Source organism: Lates calcarifer, unplaced genomic scaffold, assembly GCF_001640805.2.
Source record: "Lates calcarifer isolate ASB-BC8 unplaced genomic scaffold, TLL_Latcal_v3 _unitig_2586_quiver_2491, whole genome shotgun sequence".
In the NCBI taxonomy this organism is placed as follows: Eukaryota; Metazoa; Chordata; class Actinopteri; family Centropomidae; genus Lates; species Lates calcarifer.
Genome location: NW_026116317.1, coordinates 1,674 through 7,500, shown reverse-complemented (window position 1 = coordinate 7,500; position 5,827 = coordinate 1,674). Strand labels below are relative to the sequence as shown.

At 50.2% G+C, this 5,827-nt stretch overlaps 1 pseudogene; it reads right to left on the bottom strand.

Annotated features, from left to right (window-relative positions):
* The window catches only part of LOC108892958 (diacylglycerol kinase zeta-like), an 11,004-nt pseudogene extending 5,571 nt beyond the window's left edge, over positions 1-5,433 (bottom strand).
* Positions 5,434-5,827: the final 394 nt, after the last annotated feature.

Sequence of the window (5,827 nt, the reverse complement as noted above, 5' to 3'; positions counted from 1 at the left end):
CCCTGAGTGAACACATGGTTTTAGATCAATAAAACATCCCAACAGCTGCAGCTGCTCCTCACCTCAGCTCCTTTCTTACTCGACTTGTTGCATTTCAGCGACGTCCTCTTCTTCTTCTTACTGGACTTCAGAGACGACTGCAGAGAAAACACACACACGTCAGTGTTTAGAGGTGAGAATCAGAGTGTGAGTGTGTGTGAGTGTGTGTGTGTGTGTGTGTCACCTGTGGCCGGCGGACCCTGATGATCCAGGTGGGGGGGATGATGACGGCGGCGTGAGCTCCCAGGGAGCAGCACTCCTCGATCTGCTGCAGCATGAAGCACGTCACCTTGTTGTGATACTGAGACACAGACAGGAAGTCACATGACCAACAGACAGGAAGTCACATGTTTTCAAACAGCGCACGTCCTGAAGAAAGACCTGGAGCTTTGGAAGCTTCTGAAAACAACAGTTGTGAGTGTCTGCAGGTGAACAACCTGACGGTCACGTGACGGTCACCTGACGGTCACCTGAGCTCTCTCAGTCAGTGTCTGTTGGTTTTACAGCAGGTGAGAGAAGGATCTGCAGCAGCAGGACAGATGAAGTCATACCTGGGGTTGGTGCAGTAGTAGGTGTTCTCAGTGATTATATAAGCTGCCCACCTCCACCAAACAAACTGTTCAGTCATGAGCTACAGGGAGGAAGTCAAAGTGTCATGTGACCAGAGATGATCTACACACACCTTCACCTGCAGCACTGATCATCTGTTAGTGGTGCGTTTGAGTGACGCAGTAAATATGAGCGGGAGAGTGAGAGGAGGAAGATCTGAAGATCGAATGTTACAGAAATGTTATTTCTACGTTTATTTAATGATTCATGTAGAAAGAAAGAGAAATATAGAAATAGCATTTTACATTAACAAATGTCTTTATCTATTTATCTTTGTGTCTTTCAGAGGCCTGGGTGCCACTGTTTGAGTGGGTCTCGTCCACTCTGAGACATCAGGGAAAATAAAGCAGGTAAAGGTGGATTAATGACTGAGGTGTGTTCAGGATCACAGCACTCTGATTTATTACAGCTGCAGAGGGAAACGCATTCCAACCAAACATTAAAGTGAATCAGCTCTGAGGAGGCGTGGCCTAACGAGGACAAAATGTTTGAAATGATGTTATAGAGCAGGACGTGATGATTCTGATCCTAATAATAAGATGATGTCTGTATGTGGCAGGTTTCACTGCTGACTGATGTCTAGGTGTGTTCAGGTGTGTTCAGGTGTGATCAGGTGTGTTCAGGTGTGTTCAGGTGTGATCAGGTGTGTTCAGGTGTGTTCAGGTGTGATCAGGTGTGTTCAGGTGTGTTTAGTGTGGTGTGTTCAGGTGTGATCAGGTGTGTTCAGGTGTGTTTAGGTGTGGTGTGTTCAGGTGTGATCAGGTGCGTCCAGGTGTGTTGTGTCCAGGTGTGTTCAGGTGCGTCCAGGTGTGTTCAGGTGTGTTCAGGTGTGTTCAGGTGTGTTCAGGTGTGTTGTGTTCAGGTGCGTCCAGGTGTGTTCAGGTGTGATCAGGTGCGTCCAGGTGTGTGTGTCCAGGTGTGTTCAGGTGCGTCCAGGTGTGTTCAGGTGTGATCAGGTGCGTCCAGGTGTGTTGTGTCCAGGTGTGTTCAGGTGCGTCCAGGTGTGATCAGGTGCGTCCAGGTGTGTTGTGTCCAGGTGTGTTTAGGTGTGTTCAGGTGTGATCAGGTGTGATCAGGTGTGTTCAGGTGTGGTGTGTTCAGGTGTGTCCAGGTGTGTTCAGGTGCGTCCAGGTGTGTTCAGGTGTGATCAGGTGTGTTCAGGTGTGTCCAGGTGTGATCAGACTGTAACTTACCGCCTGTTTGCACCACGAGCAGCTGATGGCGACGATCTCTTTACTGTGAAATGAAAACTTCTGTTGAAATCCCTGTTGGTGAGAGAAGGAGAGATGGAGTTATCTCTGCAGCTCCAGACTCTCTGAGCAAAGGCCAAAGGCCAAAGGTCAGAGTTCAGAGTTCAGCTCACCTTCCCACACTGTCGACACTTCCCTGTCTGACGCCTCCTGTGGACCCAGTGGTGTCGCACGACGTTGGACTGAAACACAACAGTTGACAGGTGAGAATCCTGTGAGTTTGTTCTGACCTTTAGGTTCAGACGATGTTCAGACACTGACCTCTCTCACAGCTCGAGATCCTGGTTCTCTGAACGACGGCTTGCACCTGAAATTAATCTGATGACACAGACAGGAAACAGTGAGAGGAGAATCATCAGAGACTCAGTCTGTTGATCCACAGGTGATCCAGACTTTACCTTCTCCAGCTGCTCCATACACATGGTGTGGACTGAAATCTTACAGCCGGCGCATTTCTTCCTCCCCACTGACTTTTGCTGCCGAGAAGAAACAGATTCTCAGGTTCGGGATGAAAACATGAAAACATGAAAACACTGAGAAAGACTCAGCAGGTTTAAAACTGATGCAGCTGTTTCTGACATCAGGAGAGTCTGGACTAGGACGAGTGATGATGATGATGATGATGATGATGATGACGGACGCTGTGACTCACCAGTGACTTAGCGATGCAGTACTGTTCTCCGACATAACAGAAGTCTCCGGAGCCGCTGGTCTCGAACCAGATGTGGTCTCCGAACTGAGCGTTGTCCTGTGACAGAGAAGGACAGTGACTCCTGTGACTGCAGCACTACACTCTCTGCTTCCTGCTGTTTCTGACTGTTTATTATCACAGTCAGAAAACTGACTGACTGTTGATCTGAGCTCAAGGCTGAGACTGGAGGCATGGAAACACACGGACACTCCATGAACACATCACTCATTGCTCTTCACTGAAACTGAAACCTTTTCTGTTTTAACTCCTCATAATAAAGTAAATGTTGTTTGCACACTGTAAAAGATGACAACAGATAAAGTCTCTTCATCCTGCAGCTCTGACACCTGAGGAGAATTTCTGCAGAGAAATGAAGCTGGATTTACGGCACAGAGGAAGAGAGTCTGTCACTGATCGATTAAAACAAGTGAAGAGAGAGAAACTGTCGTAAAACATGAGGATGTGGAGTCCTGGACTGAGACAGAAACTCAGTCCTGGACTTTTCCTCTGGGACTTTATGGATTTATTTACATCCAACAGGATTTGTCCCAGTCGTCTGTTTTATCAGAAATCTCCAGGACTTGAGAGGCTTCAAACCAACAGTCAGTTGTTTTTCCTTCTACTGGATCAGTCAGGAACCAAAGCTGCTCCTGATTAATAAGACCAGGTGTTTGACTGCTCTGAGGTCAGGCTTTCTGGTCTGTGTCGCTAACGCTAACGTTAGCAGACAGAAACAAACAGATGTCCATCTGATAATCTGAACAAATAACATGTTTCCTGGAGGCCACCTTTTCATTTTTTATTTATATCCTTGAATAATTAACAGCCCTGGCTCTAAGTGATCTTCATTACCTGCCTCTCAGATATTTACTCTGGATCATTTAGATTCAGTTTGTTAGTGGAAGTGAAAGTGACTCACGCTCCAGTCCACGGTGCTGTTGGGTTCCTGCAGCGACTCACTCGGTCCTGATGTCGAGACGTTGGGCTGAGTCCCCGCGTGCTGCAGACCCGACTTCGCAATGGCTTTCCTGAAAACACAGGACCACAGAGCACGGATTTATTCATGTCTTATAAGTGAATAAATAAACGAGTCTTTTGTCGTGTTATTTTCTCCTGTGTGTCAGTGATGAGTTTCTCTGTGCAGATCTTTGACCCTGGTGAAGCTACAGGTGTTTTATTGCAGGCTGAGTCAGACCGTCAGTGAACTGTGGGCTCTGCTGTGAGATCTCAGTCTCCTGCTCAGGCATCCACACAAACACATTCATTAACCTTAGAAACAGCTGCTGAGTGGTGTGGTTGTTGGTGTGAGCTGCTAATGAGCCTCAGCTCCACAGAGGATGTTTGTGTCATTTATTCATGTGGGGTATGTTTCATGCTGCAGGTGTGTCACCTGTCCTTCCTGTCTCCGACCCACACAGCAACAGGTGCAAACAGAGAGATACTGAACCTTTACTCCACCCATACACTCATTATTTCCTTCACAAACAGCTCCTCCTGACACATGTTGTAATGAAGGAAGAAAAGCTCAGTTTAAATGTTTAATAAATGTGAAGTGTGTTTCTCAGTAACTTGAGCTAACGGCTAACTCCGGGCTACATACAGCAGGAAGGCACTCCAACTCTCCAGGCGGGAGTCGTAGCAGTGGGCCCCAGCGGGCTGAGGGCCCCGGGGCCCCTGTAGAAGGCCGGGTGGTTGAGGTAGTAGACTGAGCTCCTGCGGCTGGGCAGCGGGGGGCCTCTCCCAGGCCAGGGGCTCCCAGCCTTGGAGATGGTGGAGATCCTCCTCCTCCTCCTCTGGCTGGAGGCGCGGTATCGGCAGTGAGGAGCAGAGTCACCTGTGAACACCTGAGAGGAGTTCCTCCGGAGGCAGCGAGGGGCCCGGATCAGGGGCCGCGATGTCGACGCCAGCTGGGGCGTCCTCCTCATCACCTCCTGGGCAGAGGAGGAGGAGGGGGTGGAGGAGGGAGAGAGGTGCCGATCAAGAGACCAGGAGGCATCGTCCTCCTCCTCCGCCAGCTGCTCCGCCTCCGACACCTGGCTGCTCTCTGATTGGCTGTCGCTGGTGTAATCGCTGCTGTCGTTGTCTCCATCTGAGTGGAGGCTGCTGGAGCGTGAGAACATCCTCCTGTTGTTGGCCCCACCCCTCACCTCCACCTGCTGCTCCCCGGCAGGTAGCCCCTCCTCCTCCTCCTCGGCCATCTGGATCAGACTGGCCAGCAGCATGGACGGCCCCAGCAGGTGGGTGTCGATGGTCCGCAGCTTCCCCGTCTTCTTCCGGGACACGGCGAACCTCGGGTTGACGCTGGGGGTGGTGGTGCTGGACCGCCTGCGAGCGTTCCCCACCCACCTGTTGTGTCTGGACGCCTTCGCCAAACGCCCCCCACCCGCGCACGGCAGCCCCCCCTGCAGCTGGACGCTGGACCGCCGCCGCTGGGTCAGGGTGGAGGAAGGAAGGCCCACACTGGACCTGCGGCGAGCCTTACTGGTCGGGACAGCCACACTGGGCCTCCGCTGGCGGCAGGAAGTGGCCTCCACATCCACCGGCAGAGCAGCCTCCTTCCTCTTAAAGTGACGGCGGAAAAACGTGTCCATGACGGACGCAGAGAGGAGCCTGACCCCCTGAAAACTCTTCTGAGGCTGTTGGACGCAAAAACCAGTTAGACCACTGATAATAAACTTACACCCACAGAACTACTGGACCACCACCCTCTGACTGTCGTTCAGACGGCTGTTTGTACGTTTTCTCTGCTGTTGAACGTCTTTTCTTCACGGGAGAAAGTGGTGGAGAGTTTAAACAATCGTTGTGTTTACAATACAAAAGTTAGAATATTTTGTCTGAGCAGCTGCTTCAGTGAGTCGCTATCGGAAAGTAACGAGACAGTCCGGGGTTAGCTGGTTAGCATGCTAACTTCAGAAGCGGAATGGAAGTGATAGAAATAAAAACAAACATCGATGTTGTTTTCTACCTCTGCAGGCAGCTGTCGGTGAGTAAAGGACTGAACGCAGGTTTACTAGTAAATAGCTGTTCAGGCTAACATTAGCTATGTAGTATTAGAGAAGCGCAGTGACCCAGAGGTTAGCATTAGCATCACTCTGGTTCCCTCCACAGAAATAGCCAATGGGATTTTTTCACTGAGTTTCTTCTTAGAAAGTTAGTGAGAGTTTGAAAGAGCGTGAGTAGAAACACAACGAGGCTGTAAAGGTGGACTGGTGAGTAGATGGGTTTTCATGTTAACGTC